We start from the raw sequence: 20,036 nt of genomic DNA, 5'->3' as shown, positions 1-20,036 counted from the left end.
GCAACCACATCTTTGTAATGGCTATTGGATCATGCCCATTTGTATCTATTTGTGTCGTCAACTCATCCATTTTGTTGCGAATGCTACGTGCATTTGGACAAAGTGCCTTTAAATCTGTTTTTTTTACCCTTTTGTTCCTGCTTGTTTCCCCTCTCCTTCAAACTCACTTTTTCTTTATTTTTGCTTTCTAATTCCAGCTTTACTCCCCTCTCTACTGAATCTATTTTCAGGTTCCTATCCCCCTGCCAAGCTAGTTTAAACCCTCCCCAACAGCACTAGCAACCCCCCCCCATGAGGATATTGGTCCCGGCTCTATTTAGGTGCAACCCGTCCAGCTTGTATAGATCCCATCTCCCCCAGAAGCGGTCCCAATGCCTCAGGAAACTAAAGTCCTCCCACCTGCACCACCTCTCCAGCCACGTGTTCATCCGCTCTATCCTACTATTTCTGTACTCACTAGCTCGTGTCGTTGGGAAAATGCTGGAGTCCATTACTAAGGAAGCAGTAGCAGGACGTTTGGAAAAGCATAATACAGTCAAGCAGAGTCAGCATTGTTTTATAAAAGGGAAATCATGTTTGATAAATTTGCTGGAGTTCTTTGATGATGTAGCAAACAGGGTGGATAAGGGGGAACCAGTGGATGCGGTGTATTTGGATTTCCAGAAGGCATTCGATAAGGTGCCACATAAAAGGTTACTGCACAAGATAAAAGCTCACGGGATTGGGGGTAATATAGTAGCTTGGATAGTGGATTGGCTAACTAACAGAAAACAGAGTCGGAATAAATGGATCATTTTCTGGTTGGCAAACGTCAACTAGTGGGGTGCCACGGGTATCTGTTCTGGAGCCTCAACTATTTACAATTTATATTAATGACTTGGATGAAGGGACCGAGTGTAATGTAGCCAAGTTTGCTGGTGATACAAAGATGGATGGGAAAGCAAGTTGTGAAGAGGACACAAAAAATCTTCAAAGAGATATGGACAGGGTAAGTGAGTGGGCAAACATTTGGCAGATGCAGTATAATGTGGGAAAGTGTGAGGTTATCCACTTTGGCAGAAAAAATAAAAAAGCAAATTATTATTTAAATGGATACAAATTACAAAGGCTGCAGTATAGAGGGACCTGGGGCTGCTTGTGCATGAAACACTATGGGCCCAAGTTTGCCCCCCCCCGTTTAAAATGGCGCATCTCCGTGAGGTGTGCTGACTTTGTCGAAGAAAAGCTGGGCCGAAAACTTAACTCGGTATTCTCCCCGCTCCTGGAACGTCGCAGGCGCAGCACAAGCAGTGGTGGGCGGAGCCAGGTCCCGGCGCTGAAAACAGTGCCAGGACCTCTGCACGTGTGCGCTAGAGTTTGCACACATGTGCAGTAGCTCCTCGCCCCCACAATCTCTGCGTGTGCTCTGCAGGCTGTGTGGGAGGGGCCTGAAGCACGCTGCCCCTAGCCCTGGCTGAATAGGCTCCCTCATTGGCGGCCCGCTGCCTTATCCAGCCACACGGTTGCAATAAGGGTTACGATAAGGGCTCAGGCGTTTGTGGGAAGTGTTTATCGACTCAATAATGGCGTCTTTTGAAAGAAAATCCAGACAGGAAAGGCATGCCTGGAAGGGCCAGACTTCCAATGGTTAAAGAGGATGAGGTAAATGGCAGGAGCTTATGTAATCCACCCATTTTTCAAATGTCTTGTTCGTCACTTAAGCTGTGGATAATTGAGCAGGAGCAAAGAAAAAGTATTGCCTTAAAGAAAGTGTGGGTGCAAATATGAAGAAACGCAAGTTGGGGCTGATTTAGTCCGATTTATAAGAACATAAGAACATAAGAATTAGGAACAGGAGTAGGCCATCTAGCCCCTCGAGCCTGCTCCGCCATTCAATAAGATCATGGCTGATCTGGCCGTGGACTCAGCTCCACTTACCCACCCGCTTCCCATAACCCTTAATTTCCTTATTGGTTAAAAATCTATCTATCTGTGACTTGAATACATTCAATGAGCTAGCCTCAACTGCTTCCTTGGGCAGAGAATTCCACAGATTCACAACCCTCTGGGAGAAGAAATTCCTTCTCAACTCGGTTTTAAATTGGCTCCCCCGTATTTTGAGGCTGTGCCCCCTAGTTCTAGTCTCCCCGACCAATGGAAACAACCTCTCCGCCTCTATCTTGTCCATCCCTTTCATTATTTTAAATGTTTCAATAAGATCACCCCTCATCCTTCTGAACTCCAACGAGTAAAGACCCAGTCTACTCAATCTATCATCATAAGGTAACCCCCTCATCACCGGAATCAGCCTAGTAAATCGTCTCTGTACCCCCTCCAAAGCCAGTATATTCTTCCTTAAGGTGACCAAAACTGCACGCAGTACTCCAGGTGCGGCCTTACCAATACCCTATACAGTTGCAGCAGGACCTCCCTGCTTTTGTACTCCATCCCTCTCGCAATGAAGGCCAACATTCCATTCGCCTTCCTGATTACCTGCTGCACCTGCAAACTAACTTTTTGGGATTCATGCACAAGGACCCCCAGGTCCCTCTGCACCTCAGCATGTTTTAATTTCTCCCCATTCAAATAATATTCCCTTTTAATGTTTTTTTTCCTCAAGGTGGATGACCTCACACTTTCCGACATTGTATTCCATCTGCCAAATCTTAGCCCATTCACTTAACCTATCTAAATCTCTTTGCAGCCTCTCTCTGTCCTCTACACAACCCGCTTTCCCACTAATCTTTGTGTCATTTGCAAATTGTGTTACACTACACTCTGTCCCCTCTTCCAGGTCATCTATGTATATTGTAAACAGTTGTGGTCCCAGCACCGATCCCTGTGGCACACCACTAACCACCGATTTCCAACCCGAAAAGGACCCAATTATAACTATTATTAGGTCCAGCTGGCTTAATGTTGAGAAGGCAACTATTTTTTTAATGTTGTTTTGGGCGAGTGCACATGTGACAGTAAATAGGGTAGTTAAGGCCCCCAGGCAGAGGCATGTTGTTAAGATTAGTTGATTATCTTGATTGGTGTAAACGAATTAATAGGAAGATGCCAGCGACAACCATGGTACTGGAGTGGAGTAGGGCAGAGACTGGCGTGGGGCCTTCTATGGCTGCCTTACCTGTAAACCACCCGTGATCTGGCTCCCCCCACGATTGGACATGCTCCCCCCCCCCCCGATGTCAGCTTCCTTCCTGATAGCGGACGCCTGCTGTGGCCTGGAGCCGCAGGCATACCCACCCGACAGCCAGGGAAGGTGCGTCGGAGGCCAAAATCGGTCAAAGAACCCAGCATAGCCAGGGACGTGGAGGACCTGACAGGCCTCCCTGCCTCCCTGTCCAACTGGTAGTTTTCCTCCGCCCAGGTCTCCCAATCGATGGCATCCCCCCAGCCTTTCTAATCGCCGACTAGGGCTGATGCTCCCTTCCCAGTACTGGGAACAAAACCCAAGGGTCCCAGGCTGCAGTCTCCTGCTGCTGGTGGTTCCTCCCACCCACCAGCCGGACTGTCCATTTGTCCGTCAGCTGGACAGGAGACGGTGTAGACTCTGTGCAACAGTACCCAGCTACTAGTGTTTTTCTGCAGTAAAGCTTTGCTGAAGGTAGGACTTCTATTTTTAATTTGTTTATTTATTTATTTATTGATTGAATATGTGGTCCTAAATTCTTGTTTGATTCTTGATGCTAGGTGCAGGTCCTCTCAGCTTCCTAATGTATTTTACTTGTCATTGAATGCTTACTTTTGTGCTTTGTTTAGTGCTTGGTGTCTTAAATGCACTTATGCTTCTTTCATGTTGTTGTGAAGGTGTTTAGTGCTTTGCAAGGTCCTCTCACTTCCCTTCTTTCTACCCCCCCCCCCCCACCACCACAAAATCTCTGGCTACCTGCGCTGATCTCTTAATGCACGGCAAGGTTTTTCTGTGCGGCCACATACGCTGGCCTAAGTTAGTTTGGAGTAACTTTTAGCTGTCTAACTTTGCTTAAATGGCCAAAACAGGCGTAAGTGGCTGGTAACGCCCCCTTTTGGGAAAAAAAAACTAAACTTTAAAAAAAACCTAACCAACTCACTTACACGGGAGCAAATTAAATGGGCAGAATTGTGATTTTTAAGATATTCCAAAAAAATCTAGTTGCTCCAAAAAAAAGCAGAGCAACTCCTCGGGAAACTTGGCCCCAAAGTTAATATGTAGGTACAGCAGGTAATCAGGAAGGCTAATGGAATGTTGGCTTTTATTGCAAAGGGGATAAAAGCAGAGAAGCCCTGCTGCAAATGTACAGGGTATTGATTGGTGATGCCACACCTAGAGTACTGTGTACAGTTTTGGTTTCCTTATTTAAGGAAGGATATACTTACATTGGCGGCAGTTCAGAGAAGGTTCACCAGGTTGATTCCAGAGACGGGGGTTGACTTATGAGGAAGGGTTGAGTAGGTTGGGTCTATACTGATTGGAATTTAGAAGAATGAGAGGTGATCTTATTGAAACATGGTAGATGCAGAGAGGATATTTCCCTTCGGTGGAATCTAGCACTAGGGGGCATAGTTTCAGTATAAGGGGTCGCCCATTTAAAACTGAGATGAGGAATTTCTTCTCTCAGGATTTTTAATCTATGGAATTCTCTGCCCCAGAGAGCTGTGGAGGCTGGTACATTGAACATATTTAAGGTGGAGATGGACAGATTTTTGAATGATAAGGGAGAAAAGGGTTATGGGGAGCGGACGGGGAAGTGGCGCTTAGCCCAAGACCAGACCAGCCGTAGTATTGAATGGTGGAGCAGGCTCGAGGGGCCAAATGGCCTACTCCTGCTCCTAGTGCTTATGTTCTTATCTTGCTATTCCTATATTGACAGTTTATGGCATTGGGAGTAATCCTGAGATTTCAATTCTGTTTCCTTCTATTCCATTAATTCTAACATGAACCATAATTTCTTTCCATTCCCTTTCCCTCTCAAAGTCTAGTGCATCCATTCTGTGATCCCTTTCCTGGGCACCTGGGAAGCAATGCACCAGTTGGGATTCTCAGTTGTGGCTACAAAAACATCTGGCTATTCACCTGTCTATGGAATCCTCTATTAATACTGTATTTCTACACTTCAAACAGATTGTTTATCACTTGATTCATGATGCCCTGGTTTTACCCATTAGCTGCTTTGCTCTAATTTACTCTGATTGTCATAGGTACTGAATACCTATTTTGGCAATTCAACACTCTCAGGAGATCCCTGCATTGCCTCCTTTTCCTACCCCAATGAATGGTCACTCACTTCCTTTCCTCATTAACTCAATATGTGTGAGGGGTAACTGCCTCTTGCAATATGCATTCCAGGAACCTCCAATGTGAGCGTGCAGCCAGCTGATCCTCAAGCTCAGAAATTGCGTGTTTAAAACGTATATTGTTATTATACGTGGATATTATTATATGTATTAAAATCGGCATCATGTACCGCATTTCATCGACAACTTGCACCTACGTTTAGTACCCGTTAGTCCTGTAGCTGGTGGAAAGATGATTTAAATATTAAAAGATGTCATATGCTTGTGACACAAAAGCTGCTATTTTATAGCGAGAGTATGTTATCCTGTGTTTGCACAATTTGGCCACCAGGTTCCCAAAAATTGCTCAAACAACATTTTGAATTTCTTTTACTTCATGATTAGCTGGCATTTCTAATTTACAAAATGATTTAAACAAAATAGAATTATCAAATTACATATTTCAGAATAATGAATGAATGTATGCATTGCATTATATTTTGTCTTTTAATGCTTTTACTAAAGCCTTGGGCTCTCCGAAAAGCCTGGGCTTGGTGTTAATACTTTTGCTTAGCGCTATGACTGGACTTGGCTTGTGCAGTCTATGTATTTCTCAGAATGTGTTACATAGAAACATAGAAAATAGGTGCAGGAGTAGGCCATTCAGCCCTTCTAGCCTGCACCGCCATTCAATGAGTTCATGGCTGAACATGCAACTTCCTGCTTTCCCCCTTCCTGCTCTCTCGCCATACCCCTTGATCCCCCGAGTAGTACTGTTAGTATTGTTGTCAGTTGTATTGATCGGATACTTTTATTTAACTCTAGTAGTTTCTGCCCAGTACCTCCTGTCAAATAATTTTAAAAATTAGAAATTTCAAATCTTTTATTGAGGCAGATTTTAATATTGTGCATTTTTTTTTAGTGTGTGTAAGAAAGAGAGGAAGAAATTATCGTTTTCTGATATACCTGTTATTGCTCTTTTGTGTGTTCTAAACATTAAAAATGTAGTTAACTGAGATGGATCAAGAAAGAAAGAGTGCATTCTTCATTCAATGTTAGTAAAAAAATGTAAAAGGCTACCGCTTGAATTTTGAAGCCAACTGTTGTAACCAGAAAAAGGTCAATGCTAATTGTGTACACCTAGGAGAATAAGATTCTCATTTCCACCATTATTGAGACCGAAAGAGAGGAAGACAGTCGGGCAGTTTCTTTTTGCTCATTCTAATTTAAAAATAATTAAGTTGGCTTTTGAAAACAAACAAAACATCTTTGAGGAAAACATGAAGGGGCAGGGAGGAGGAAAACTAGTTGAGGCTAGCAGATCTCTGGCTTCATGACACCCACCCTAGGTGGGAGTGAGTGGGGTGAATGGAGGCTTAAAGATGCAGTTAACATTTGGGGCAAAGGGGATGTGGGGGTGAGTGGATCATCCATAGAGGTAAGGGTAGTGATGGCAATAGGGGCGTAGTAGGAAGACGGAGTAGTGAACGCAGTGTGAACTAACAAGTGATTGGGAGAGCGGAATGGATGGGAAGGTAGCTAGCTGCTGAAGGCCACATTCTACCAGAACCCCTATCGCAAATGCAATCGGTAGATGTGGCAGCCAAGGGAGCCGCCATAAGGCACCACCTACCCAAAAGGAAAGAAGAGAGGGAGAAGGAAAGAGACAGCAGAGGAGAGAGAGATGCAAAAGGGTGAACCAAGGGAAGATGCAGAACAGAAGGAAGAGAAGTATAGGAGGAAACACTGAGAAAAGCAGCATTGGTAAGGCAGTAATGATATTCTGACTTACTGTGTGCAAAGCCACAGAAGATTAACTTACAACTTAACTTCGATCATCCTGTCTTAACTTTTTTTTCCCATTTATAAATGTGGACATAGAAAGTTATAATGTGTTTTGCCGATGAAAACGATAATTTAACCCTCCAATCACTGGTTTCCTGCCGCGCATCTTCTGTCCTGTCCCTCTGCTCTGTTGCTCCTTCCGTGATCTGGGTTGCACTGTCCCTCCTCCCATTTGCTCAAAACCTGTTCCCACTGCCTCAATCTTGCTCTGAGAATTTTTTTAAAGTTACGCTCGATTCTTTTGAGTTCCCTGGTGCAAGGTATTTTATGTTGATGGATGTCACTGGCAACTAACAGTCACTGCTCGATTTGTAAGTTGTGCCTGACCTAAGGCTATTGTGCCAGGGATCTCTGGGAAGACCAAGACCAAGACCAAGACCAAGGCCATGCCTACACAATTGTTAATTTTCTTTCCAACCAGCAGCGACATCCTGTCAGTGAGGAACGGAAGAAATGTTACTGCTTCATATGCACCTACATGTACAGCATGAGCTACAAAGTAACAAACAGAAAATACATCAAACTAAACGAAGTTGACATTGTATTGGGTGGAGCTTCTGCTTCTGAAAATCATAGAACATAGAAATATAAAGTACAGAAGGAGGCCATTTCGGCCCATCGTGTCCGCGCCGGCTGACAAAAAGCCGCACGGCCCTTGGTCAGCAGCCCTAAAGGTTACATATAAACCTATGAACAATGACGGAAAGGCAAAGAGCACCCAGCCCAACCAGTCCACCTCACACAACTGCGACACCCATTATACTGAAACATTCTACACTCCACCCCAATCGGAGCCATGTGATCACCTGGGAGAGGCAAAAACCCAGGCCAATTTAGGGAGAAAAAACCTGGAAAAATTCCTCTCCAACCCATCCAGGCGATTGAAACTTGTCCAGGAGATCACCCTGGCCGTATTCGATTCCCTGCAGTACTTACCATTATATCTGCGCCGTCCAACAAAAGGTCATCCAGTCTAATCCCAATTACCAGCTCTAGGTCTGTAACCCTGCAGGTTACTGCACTTCAAGTGCCCATCCAACCATCTCTTAAAAGTGGTGAGGGTTTCTGCATCCATCCACCACTCTTCCAGGCAGCGAGTTCCAGATCCTCTCAACCCTCTGTGTAAAGAAGCCCCCACCCCATCAAATCCCTTCTAAACTTTCCACCAACCACCTTAAAACTATGCCCCCTTGTAATAGACCCCTCCACCAATGTAAATAAACCCTTCCTATCCACTATGTCCAGGTCCCTCCAATATTTTGTGCACCTCAATGAGGTCTCCTCCCAACCTCCTCTGTTCCAATGAGAACAAACCCAGCCTATCCAATCTGTCCTCATAACTAAGATTCTCCATTCCAGGCAGCATCCTAGTAAATCTCCTCTGCACCCTCTCTAGTGCATTACGTCCTTCCTATAATACGGCGACCAGAACTGCACGCAGTACTCCAGCTGTGGCCTAACCAAAGTATTATACAATTTAAGCATAACCTCCCGGCTCTTATATTCTATGCCTCGGCCAATAAAGGCAAGCATACCTTCTTAACCCTTATCCACCTGGCCTACTTTCAGGGATCTGTGGACAAGCACTCCAAGGTCCCTTTGTTCATCTACACTATTAAGTGGCCTAACGCTTAATGTATATACCCTTTCCTTATTAGCCCTCCCAAAGTGCATCACCTCACATTTCTCTGAATTAAATTCCATTTGCCACTGTTCTGCCCACCTGACCAGCAGATTGATATCCTCCTGCAGCCCATGACTTTCCTCTTCATTATCAGCCACACAGCCAATTTTAGTGTCGTCTGCAAACTTCTTAATCATACTCCCTATATTCAAATCTAAATCGTTGATATATACCACAAAAAGCAAGGGACACAGTACTGAGCCCTGCAGAACCCCACTGGAAACATCCTTCCAGTCACAAAAACATCCATCAATCATTAGCCTTTGCTTCCTACCTCCAAGCCAATTTTGGATCCAACTTGCCACTTTGCCCTGTATTCCATGGGCTTTAACTTTCATGACCAGACTACCATGTGGGACCTTATCAAAAGCCTTGCTAAAGTCCATATATACTACATCGTTCGCACTACCCTCATCGACCGTCTTGGTTACCTCCTCAAAAAATTCAATCAGGTTAGTCAATATGTGTCAATATTAACAAATCCGTGCTGACTGTCCCTAATTAACCCTTGCCTTTCCAAATGCAGATTTATCCTATCTTTCAGGATTTTTTCCAATAATTTTCCCACCACTGAGGTTAGGCTGACAGGCCTGTAATTACAGGCCTGTCCCATTTACCCTTCTTAAACAAGGGCACTACATTAGCAGTCCTCCAATCTTCCGGCACCATGCCCAGATCCAAAGAGGACTGGAAAATGATGGTCAAGGCTTCTGCTATTTCCTCTTTTACTTCGCTCAACAGCCTGAGATGCATTTCATCTGGGCCTGGGGACTTATCTACTTTCAAAGCTGCTAAACTCCTTAATACTTCCCCTCTCTATATATTTATTTCATTTAGAATATCACACTCCTCCTCAGTATCTGCATTACCCCTTTCCTTTGTGAAAACAGATGCAAAGTATTCATTAAGAATCCTACCAACATCTTCCGCCTCCACACAAAGATTACCTTCATGGTCTCTAATAGGCCCTATCCTTTCTTTAGTCACCCTCTTACTCTTAATATATTTATAAAACATCTTAAGGTTTTCCTTAATTTTACTGGCCAATAATTTCTCTTGCTCTCTCTTAGCATTCCTAATATCATTTTTAATTTTGCCTGTTAACTTTCTATATTCCTCTAAAGATTCTAAAGTATTTAGCCGTTGGTATATGACATAAGCGTCCCTTTTTTTCTTAATTCTCCCTTGTAAGTCCCTAGACATCCAGGGGGCTCTAGAATTATTTTTCCCAGCCTTTTTCTTTTAAGGGCACATGTTTGGCCTGAGCCTTCTGGATCTCCTCCTTAAATGCCTCCCACTGTTCCGATACTGATTTAACCACAAGTAGCTGTTTTCAGTTCACTATGGCCAAATCATTCCTTGCCTTAGCAAAATTAGCTTTTCCCCAATTCAAAGCCTTTATTCCAGGCCTATTCTTATCCTTATCCATAACCAACTTGAATCTGACTTAAATATGGTCACTGGCACCCAAGTACTCTCCCACTAATACCCGTTCTGTTATATATGTAAACCTGTAATACCTTGTTTAACCACCAGAGGGCTCATCCCCTGGAGTCGCAGGGGATCCCACAATGCCTTGGGAGCACCTGTACATAAGGAGGCCTCAGGCTGGAGAGGCACTCAGGAGCCCTGAATAAAGGACTACGGTCACACCTTACTTTGAGCTCACAGTATCTGGTCAGATTCTTTATGCAAGACATAACACCTTCAACCTGCCTAGCTTCATTCCCCAAGACTAAATCCAATACCGCCCCCTCTCATGTTGGGCTTGCTACATACTGACTAAAAAAATTCTCTTGAATGCATTTCAAGAATGCCGCACCCTCTATACCCTTCACACTAAATTTGTCCCAATCAATATTTGGATAGTTAAAATCCCCTACTATTACTATCCTATGGTTTTTTCATATTTGCTCGTCTAGCTCGCTCCCACTATTTGGAGGTCTAGCTGTGTGATCGCCTCTTTTTTATTTTTCAATTTGACCCATATGGCCTCATTTGATGATCCCTTTAACATATCATCCCTCCTCACCGCTGTAATAGTTTCTTCAATCAGTACCAAAACCCTCCGCCCCCCCGCCACCACTTTTTACCCCCCTCTCTATCTTTTCTAAAAATCCTATAGCCAGGAATATTGATCTGCCAAATCTGCCCCTCTTTCAGCCATGTTTCTGTAATGGCTATAATGTCATACTCCCAAGTGTCTACCTGTGCTCTTAGCTCATCCGCGTTATTCGCTATACTTCTTGCAATAAAGTATATACCATTCAGCACAGGAAGTCCTCCTTGCTTACTACATACTAAGCCCTGTTTCCTCTGTCTTACAGATTCTTGCTATTCAATTTCTGCTTTATTTCCCTTTTGAATTTGTTCTCCGGTTCCCATCCCCCTGCCAAGCTAGTTTAAACTCTACCCAACAACACTAGCAAAACTCCCCAAAATTAGTCCCACTCCCCGGCTCTGTCCCCATAGCCTTGTAATTTTTTTTCCCTTTAAGTAATTATCCGAATCTCTTTTGAATGTTACTATTGAATCTGCTTCCACCACCCTTTCAGGCAGTGCATTGCAGATCGCAGCAACTTATTGCATTTAAAAAAATGTTCTCACGTGCCCTCTAGTTCTTTTGCCCATCAATTTATTCTCAATAATTACAGGGTATTTGACATTGAAAAGACAGGCAGACTGGTTCAGGAGGGGGGTAGACTTGATAATTATGGATGACATAAGGACAGTAGTGAAAAAGGAACTTGGCTCAGAAGATCAGGAAGTAGAATTAGTATGGATGGAGATAAGAAATAACCTAAAGCAGAAAACAGTGGTGGGCATTGTTTATAGGCCCCCTAACAGTAGCAATACCATTGGACAGAGTGTTAATCAAGAAATAATAGGAGCTTGTAACAAAGGTAATACAATAATCATGGAGGACTTTAATCTGCATATAGATTGGGTAAATCAAATTGGCATGGATTGTCTAAAGGACGAGTTCATGGAATGTATTCGAGACAATTTCCTAGAAAGAGGTGTGAAGAGGACACAAAAAATGTGCAAAAGGACATAGGCTAAGTGAGTGGGCAAAAATTTGGCAGATGGAGTATAATGTTGGAAAGTGTGAGGTCATGCACTTTGGCAGAAAAAAAATCAAAAAGCAAGTTATTATTTAAATGGAGAAAGATTGCAAAGTGCTACAGTACAGCGGGACTTGGGGGTATTTGTGCATGAAACACAAAGAGATAGTATGCAGGTACAGCAAGTGATCAGGAAGGCCAATGGTATCTTGGCCTTTATTGCAAAGGGGATGGAGTATAAAAGCAGGGAAGTCTTGCTACAATTGTACAGGGTACTGGTGAGGCCACACCTGGAATACTGCGTGCAGTTTTGGTTTCCATATTTACAAAAGGATATACTTGCTTTGGAGGCAGTTCAGAGAAGGTTTGCAAGGTTGATTCTGGAGATGAGGGGGTTGACTTATGAGGAAAGGTTGAGGAGATTGGGCCTCTACTCATTGGAATTCAGAAGAATGAGAGGTGATCTTATTGAAACGTATAAGATTATGAGAGGGCTTGACAAGGTGGATGCAGAGAGGATGTTTCCACTGATAGGGGAGACTAGAACTTGAGGGCATAATCTTAGAATAAGGGGCCGCCCATTTAAAACTGAGATGAGAATTTTTTTCTGAGGGTTGTGGAGACCTGTGGAAGTTGGGACATTGAATACATTTAAGACAGAAATAGACAGTTAAACGATAAGGGGTTATGAAGAGTGGGCAGGGAAGTGGACTTGAGTCCATGATCGGATCAGCCCTGGCTTGAGGGACCGTATGGCCTACTCCAGCTCCTATTTCTTATTAGTATGTCATGAAACCAACCAGGGAACAGGCTATTTTAGATCTTGTATTGTGTAATGAGACAGTGTTAATTAGTAAACCTACAGTAATGGATCCTGAAGGAAAGTGTGATCATAATTTCACATTGAGTTTGAAAGTGATTTCTTAAGTCTGACACTAGAGTCTTCAGCATAAACAAAACTAATAATGTAGGCATGAGGGTCGCGTTGGCTAAGATAGATTGGTAAATTAGATTAAAAGGTATGACAGTAGATAAGCAATGGCAATCATTTGAAGAAATATTCCAAAATTCTCAACGAATATACATTCCATTGAGAAATAAAAACTCCATGGGAGAAGTGACTAAAGAAGTTAAGGATAGTATTAGATTAAAAGAAGAGACTTATGTTGCAAAGAATAGTAGTAGGCCTGAGGATTGGGAGAGCTTTAGAAACCAGCAAAGGATGACCAAAAAATTGATCAGGGAGAAAATCGATTGAGAATAATTTAGCAAGAAATATAAAACCGATTGTAAGAGCTTCTACAAGTATATCAAAAGGAAGAGAGTAGCAAAAGTAAGCATTGGCCCCTTAGAGACTGAGACAGGAAAAGTTATATTGGGGAGCAAGGAAATGGCAGAGGCTTTACGCAAATATTTTGTATCTACCTTCACAGTAGAAGACACACAAAGTATACCATAAGTAATGGGAGCGAGGAGGTTAGTGATTAATATCAGTAGAGAAAAAGTACTCGAGAAACTACTGGAACTAAAAGCTGACCAATCCCTGAACCTGATGGTCTGCATCCTCGGGTTCTAAAAGAGGTGGCTGCACGGATAGTGGATGCATTAGTTGTGATCTTCCAAAATTCCCTAGATTCAGCAAAGGTCCCAGCGGATTCGAAGGTAGAAAATGTAACCACGCTATTCAAGAAATGAGGAAAAGAGAAAACAGGGCACTACATGCCAGTTAGCCTGACATCTGTCATCAGGAAAATGCTGGAAGCCATTATTAAGGAAGAGCTAACAGGGCACTTAGAAAATCCGAATATGATTAGGCAGAGACAACATGGTTTCATGAAAGGTAAATTGTGTTTAACAAATTTATTTGTTTTTTTTTGGAAGATGTAATTAGCAGGGTAGATAAAGGGAGACCAGTGGATGTAGTATATTTGGATTTCCAAAAGGCATTTGATAAGGTGCCACAAAAGATTGTTCAGGAAGGTAAGGGTACATGGGGTTGGGGGTAATGCATTAGCATGGATAAAGGTTTGGTTAACAGACAGAAAGTAGGGGTAAAAAGGTCATTTTCAAATTGGCAGGCTGTAACTAGTTAGGTGCCGCAAGGATCAGTGCTTGGGCCTCGGCTATTTACAATCTATATTAAAGACTTAGATGAAGGGACCGAGTGCAATTAATCCAATTTTGTGGACAATACAAAGCTAGGTGGAAAAGCAAGATGTGAGGAGGATGCAAAAAACCTGCAGAGAGATATAGACAGGTTAAGTGAGTGGGCAATAAGGTGGCAGATGAAGTATCATGTGAGGTTATTCACTTTGGTTGGAGTAATAGAAAAACAGAATATTTTTTTAATGGTGAGAAACTCTTAAATGTTGGTGTTCAGTGAGATTTTGGTGTCATTGTACAAGAAATAGAGTTGGCATGCAGATACAGTAGGCAATTAGGAAGCAAATGGAATGTTGGTCTTTATTGCTAGAGGATTGGAGTGCAAGAGTAAAGAAGTATTGCGACAATTGTACAGGGCTCTGGTGAGACCATACCTGGAGTACTGTGCACAATTTTGGTCTCCTTATTTAAGGAAGGATATACTTGCCTTAGAGGCGGTGCAACAAAGGTTCACTGGATTGATTCCTGGGGTGAGAGGTCATCTTATTGAAATATATAAGATTCTGAGGTTGTTGACAGGCTGAGAGATTGTTTCCCCTTACTTGAGAGTCCAGAACGAGGGAACATGTTCTCAGGATAAAGAGTCTGCCATTTAAAACTGAGATGAGGAGGATTTACGTCACTCAGAGGGTTGTGACTCTTTGGAATTATCTGCCCCAAAGGGCTGTGGATGCTGAGTCATTGAGTATATTCAAGGCTGAGATAGATTTTTGTCCAGAGGAATCAAGGGATATGGGGATAGGACAAGAAAGTGGAGCTGAGGTGGAAGATCTGCCATGATCTTATTGAATGGCGGAGCTGGCTTGAGAGGCCGTATGGCCTACTCCTGCTCCTAATTATTGACCCTGAAATTGCGTTTGGAGGCTTCCCCCTCACACACTTACTCAAAGCTTTTAATCCGTTAGATGTACAGCTGAGCAGCTCAGAACCAAGATAAAAGATTAAATACCATCACAAAAGAGAGGGCCATCTGCTAGCAAAGTGGTGCAGCCCAGAGTTTCTTGGCCAGGTGTCTTTACTGTATTGGTTAGGAAATATTTGATGGGGGTTCTCAATTGGACCATTCTTGTGCACTATTACTCTCTTACTGGTTGCAATTGCAGTGGTTTGCAAACAATCTGCTTTCTTAAATTTCTTTGGGAGGCACATAGCCTTTTCTGGGGATATGTAGAAGGGAGGAAATAGAGATTGCACTGTCAGGAAGGATGTCAAGACCTTAAGGTGTAGAAGAGATTTATTTGAATGGTGTCAGAGATGAGGAACTTCAGTTATATGGAGAGACTGGAAAAGCTGGGTTGTTCTCCATAGATCAGAGAAGGTTACTAGGAGATTTGATAGAGGTATTCAAAATCATGACTAGTTTTGGTAGAGTAAATATGAAGAAACTGTTTCCAGTGGTAGAAGGGTCGATAACCAAAGGTTGCAGATTTTAGGTGATTGGCAAAAGAACCAGAGGCGACGTAAGGAAACACTTTTTTTACAGTGAGTTGTTATGATCTGGAATGCACTGCCGGATAGGGATTCAATAGTAATATTCAAAAGAGAATCGGATAAATACTTGAGGGAAAAAAAAAATATAGGGCTTTGAGGAAAGAGCTTAGGTACTGGGATTAGTTGAATAGCTCTACAAAAGGGCCGGCACAGGCTTGATGGACCGATTGGCTTCCATCCATGTGGTGCACCGAGTTTCTGGTAGAAAAAGTGCGCAGAAAAATTAACTCATGATTCTGGCCGATCCTCGGGTGGTGTTTACCCGCAGCATGGTGCAGCACAATGAGGGGGGCGGAGCTAGGGCCGTGTTGGCTAAACAGAGCTGGCAGAGGGGCGGGGCTAGGGTCCAGCATCTGTTTCAGTGCCGGCAGCGTTGCGTATGCGCGATGGAGTGGTCGCGTATGTGCAATGGTGTATTAATATTGGCAGTCCGCCATTTTTAAAGGGAAAGCCTTGAGTGATTTTTGGAGCCTGAAGGTAAGACACCCAAAGGTCTTTTGTTCTCTGCCCCTCCCCCATTCAGTCATGTGACTTCTCTCTCTTCCCCACCGCCCCCCCCCCCCCCCCCAAAGCCTGCCGCGTTGAGAATTCTCTTCCTTCCCCCCGCCCACCCCCTTAAGCTGTCACGTTCTCCCGCACCTACCCCAGGCCGAAGGGACTCCCGCACGGACAGCCGATGCCGAATTTAGTTCAAGTTAGGATTTACTTCAGTTCTATACTTGTTAATTGAATTATTTACTTCAGTTCTTTTTATTTTTTATTGAATGCTTATTACTTTTTGTGCTTTGTTTGGTGCTTCATGGTGCTTTAAATGTAGTTACTTGTGCCGATTCCTTAATTCTAGGTAAGGTTTTTCTGTGCAGGCAGAAGTGCCAACATACGCTGGCCTAAGTTAGTTTGGAGCAACTATTTGCTGGCCAAACTTGCTTAAATGGCCAAAACAGGTGTAAGTGGCTGGGAACGCCCCCTTTTGGGAAAAAAAACAAAACTTAAAAAAAAAAACTAGCTAACTCACTTACACTGGCGCAAATTAAATGGCCAGAATTGCAACTAAAAAGATACTCCAGAAAAATCAAGTTGCTCCAAAAAAAACAGAGCAACTCCTGGGGAAATTTGGGCATTAGATTCTACAAATGTAATCAAACACAGTTCAACACCGAGCCACACAAGGGAGATATTAGGACAAGTGACCAAAAGCTTGGTCAAAGAGGTAGGAGTGGATGAACCGGTAATGTCGTGTGATTGTTAAACCTTCGCCAATAAACCAACTAGTTCTTAATAACAATGTGTTGCTATGAATGTTTAAACAAAGAACCCATGAAGCAAATACATTACAGTAGGTTTTAAGGAGCGTCGTAAAGGTGGAGAGAGAGCTAGAGAGGCGGAGAGGTTTAGGGAGGGAGTTCCAGAGCTTGGAGCCTAGGCAGCTGAAGGCACGGCCACCGATGGTGGAGCGATTAAAATCAGGGATGCTCAATGATGGATGCGGGGAGGATGTTTCCCCGGGGCTGGGAAGTCTAGAACAAGGGGTCACAGTCTCGGGATACAGGGTAGGAAATTTAGGACCGAGATGAGGAGAAATATTTTCACTCAGAGGGTGGTGAACCTGTGAATTCTCTACCACAGAAGACTGTGGAGGCCAAGTCACTGAATGTATTTAAGAGGGAGATCGATAGATTTCTAGAAACAAAAGGCATCAAGGGGTATGGGGAAAAAGCGATAATATGGTGTTGAGATAGAGGATCAGCCATGATCATATTGAATGGCGGTGCAGGCTCGAAGGGCCGAATGGCCTACTCCTGCTCCTATTTTCTATATTTCTATAAAGAACTACTTACAATTGTTATAATGTAATGGATAACATTTCATATTAAAGTTTAGATCTTCAGTGGGAAATAAATGATTCAAATTTGAGTAAACCGTTCTATAATACCTTGGTGTAAGAAATAATTATCACAAGGCGTGACTTTTATTTGGAAACAGTGGCATTTGATTTGTTAATTAACTGTGGGTCCTTGACTATCCCTTGTGGTTCCCCTTTGGTAGCAGTGCTACGAGAGGAAGGAGTTGTATCCTGTGATGAATAAGGAGAGTGGTCATATTCCAAATTTTAAAAATTCTGTTTTTAATTTATATATGAGATATGGTTGATCATTTTAAATTATGCTCAACTCAACATGACGGTTGGGCTGAATTATACGCCAGATAATATCCATGGCTTTTCATAAAGTGGCGTGTGAAATGGCGTTTAAGTTCCCACCCATCAGCTCTCCGTTGGTGTGTGTGTGTGTGTGGCAGGGTTGCCCTGGAGTCACCAGAATGAAAGATTAATCTCCCACACACTGTTGCAAGCATCCCAGGAGAAAAAGAGGGAAGTAGAGTTTGCGGTTCGCATGCCACGCCTGTGGATTTTCCTGTGAGTAAATCCATGACACAGGCATATAATGTCAGCCTAGTTGTGTGTGTCTCTGCATTCAATGAACAAGTGCACCATGAGCAGTTCCCACTCTCTCTCCTCTTACCAATGAAGATGCCCAATAGCAGCAGCTCCCACTCTTATAAATATTACGACACAGAAACAGCCATTCAAGCACAGTAAAGTTGCCAATCATTTCGGTATTAAGTGGCTCCTGAAAACCGCTGTCTTCAATAATCTACCATATCACCACACTTGACCTTCACAGTGGAGGCAAAAGCAGCTTGTATCCTGTGAAGAGCTCAGTGATCCAAACTTTCTCATTTTTAAAACTGCTTAAGTTCTCAGGTTTCAGAGCTGGTGGATGTAGGAGTAGAGTGTGCTTCAATCAATCCAGGACAAAATGTAATTTTCTCGGGCTCATTGGCTCTCATGCTCACAAGCTTTTGGCCTCACTTTCTCGTTCTCTCACAGGTCCAGATAGACGAGGGCATCTTTATGTCCTCCTTTAATGAGCTGTCTGTGCCTGTGGTCTTGATGGCTTGTTTTCTAGCCCTGGTAAAGAATGTAACAGTGACTACACTTCAAAAAGTACTTTGGCTCTAAAGTACTTGGGGAAGTCCTGAGGTTGTGAAAGATACTATATAAATGCAAGTTTGTTGTTCATGGTTTAATTAGCATTAGCCTGTTTCCTTCCTAGCATTACAGTCTGCCTATTGACCCCATTTTAAGAACATATTTATGGTAATTTTTAAGGCATTTCTCAAAGTTTTCAGGGATAATACACCTTTGGCTTTCTTCCAAAACAAGAATCTGAAGCATATGCAAAGGCAGCAGATGCTGATGGTGCATGCTAAATGCTACTTAGAATTCAACTGTTCAGTGGGTAGTGTGAACTGAAAGGGACTGGAGCTGAAATATACACAATCACCAGATGATATTTGCAGGAGGCAAACCATTATTCACATGGAAACATATCTGGATGCATCCAAAGATGACATGGAGATCAGGCAGGTATCAGCAGCAATCTACGATATCAAGGCAGAGAATAGCTTAAACTGCCATATTGGAAAGCTCAATATTTTTGAAGGGGCCCTGCAAATACATAAGTCGTATTGCAGCATTATAGACTATCCATTTGTTTGAGAGTCCGTTTTCTGCTTGTCAATTGACTGATGTTGAGCTTGAAGATTTCACTGAACTTGATTGAGACCAAATTAAATGATACTGATTGGCTCTGTTAAACCTTTCATTACTGATTATTGCTTTATTATCTCTTTCGGATCTGCAAGCCCTGTCCTTTGAGCCATTTGAAGAATTGACTAATCTTAGATACCTCGAGTGTATCAAATCATCATCATTGCACTTGCACGTATGCTTTTTTGCACCATGTTCATGTCCTGTATTTAGTATATTCTGTTATTAGGTTTCTTCCTTCATGTTGAAGTTTCAAATAATTTTTTCGTCTTAAATTACTGTTTTCGCTTCGCTACCGTTAGTAGGCCCGATTTTTGGCCTTTAATTTGCGCAGTGGTAAAAATCGGCATTGCACGAGGATTTGCGGCGCAAACTGTGAATTTCGGCAACTTTAGTCCAGGGCCGACAGCACTGCGAGAGAGGCCTTGGGAGAGGGGAAAAACGCACACAAAATTGGAAAAAAAAAATTCATACAACATTTACAAACCCCTTACCTACTAAATCGCTGAAAAAGAATTAAAAATAAAAACTTCAACTTACCTTTTTTGCAGGTCTTCATACTTACCGTTGCTTGCAGGGCTGCAATGCAGATTTTGCCCTGTTGATATTCTGGGCGCAGAATACGGGTGTTGAAGAGAGCCAAATTTCAGGCGAAAATGCTATTTCGGGTGTTGCACAGTGGCGCTCCTCACCCCAGTGGTGCGTGGAAAGCGCCACCGCAAAAAGGTCACCGAAGTTCCCGCCGACCGGGTTTTCGCCGTAGAAATAGCGCCAAAAACTCGGTCGCAAAGTCGGCGAATTTCTAGCCCATTTAATATGTTTGCAATTGCAAGCCTCTTCACTCTGATATAATTTAAATACAGTTGCTAAATGTTTAAATCAAATTCCTATAACTCTTTCAATCTATAACTAATTGGCAACATCATTCAGAAAG

The 20,036-nt window shown here is 43.0% G+C and overlaps 1 protein-coding gene and 1 pseudogene across 2 annotated transcripts in view; one reads left to right on the top strand and one right to left on the bottom strand.

Annotated features, from left to right (window-relative positions):
- The window catches only part of LOC139240236 (ADP-ribosylation factor-like protein 15), a 462,002-nt gene that overhangs the window by 178,523 nt on the left and 263,443 nt on the right, over nucleotides 1-20,036 (top strand). The window lies entirely within an intron of this gene.
- LOC139228161 (NADH-ubiquinone oxidoreductase chain 5-like) lies at nucleotides 1,487-19,661 on the bottom strand (annotated as a pseudogene).

This window comes from Pristiophorus japonicus, chromosome 2 (assembly GCF_044704955.1).
Source record: "Pristiophorus japonicus isolate sPriJap1 chromosome 2, sPriJap1.hap1, whole genome shotgun sequence".
Taxonomy (NCBI): domain Eukaryota; kingdom Metazoa; phylum Chordata; class Chondrichthyes; family Pristiophoridae; genus Pristiophorus; species Pristiophorus japonicus.
This window is presented reverse-complemented; position numbering and strand designations above follow the sequence as displayed.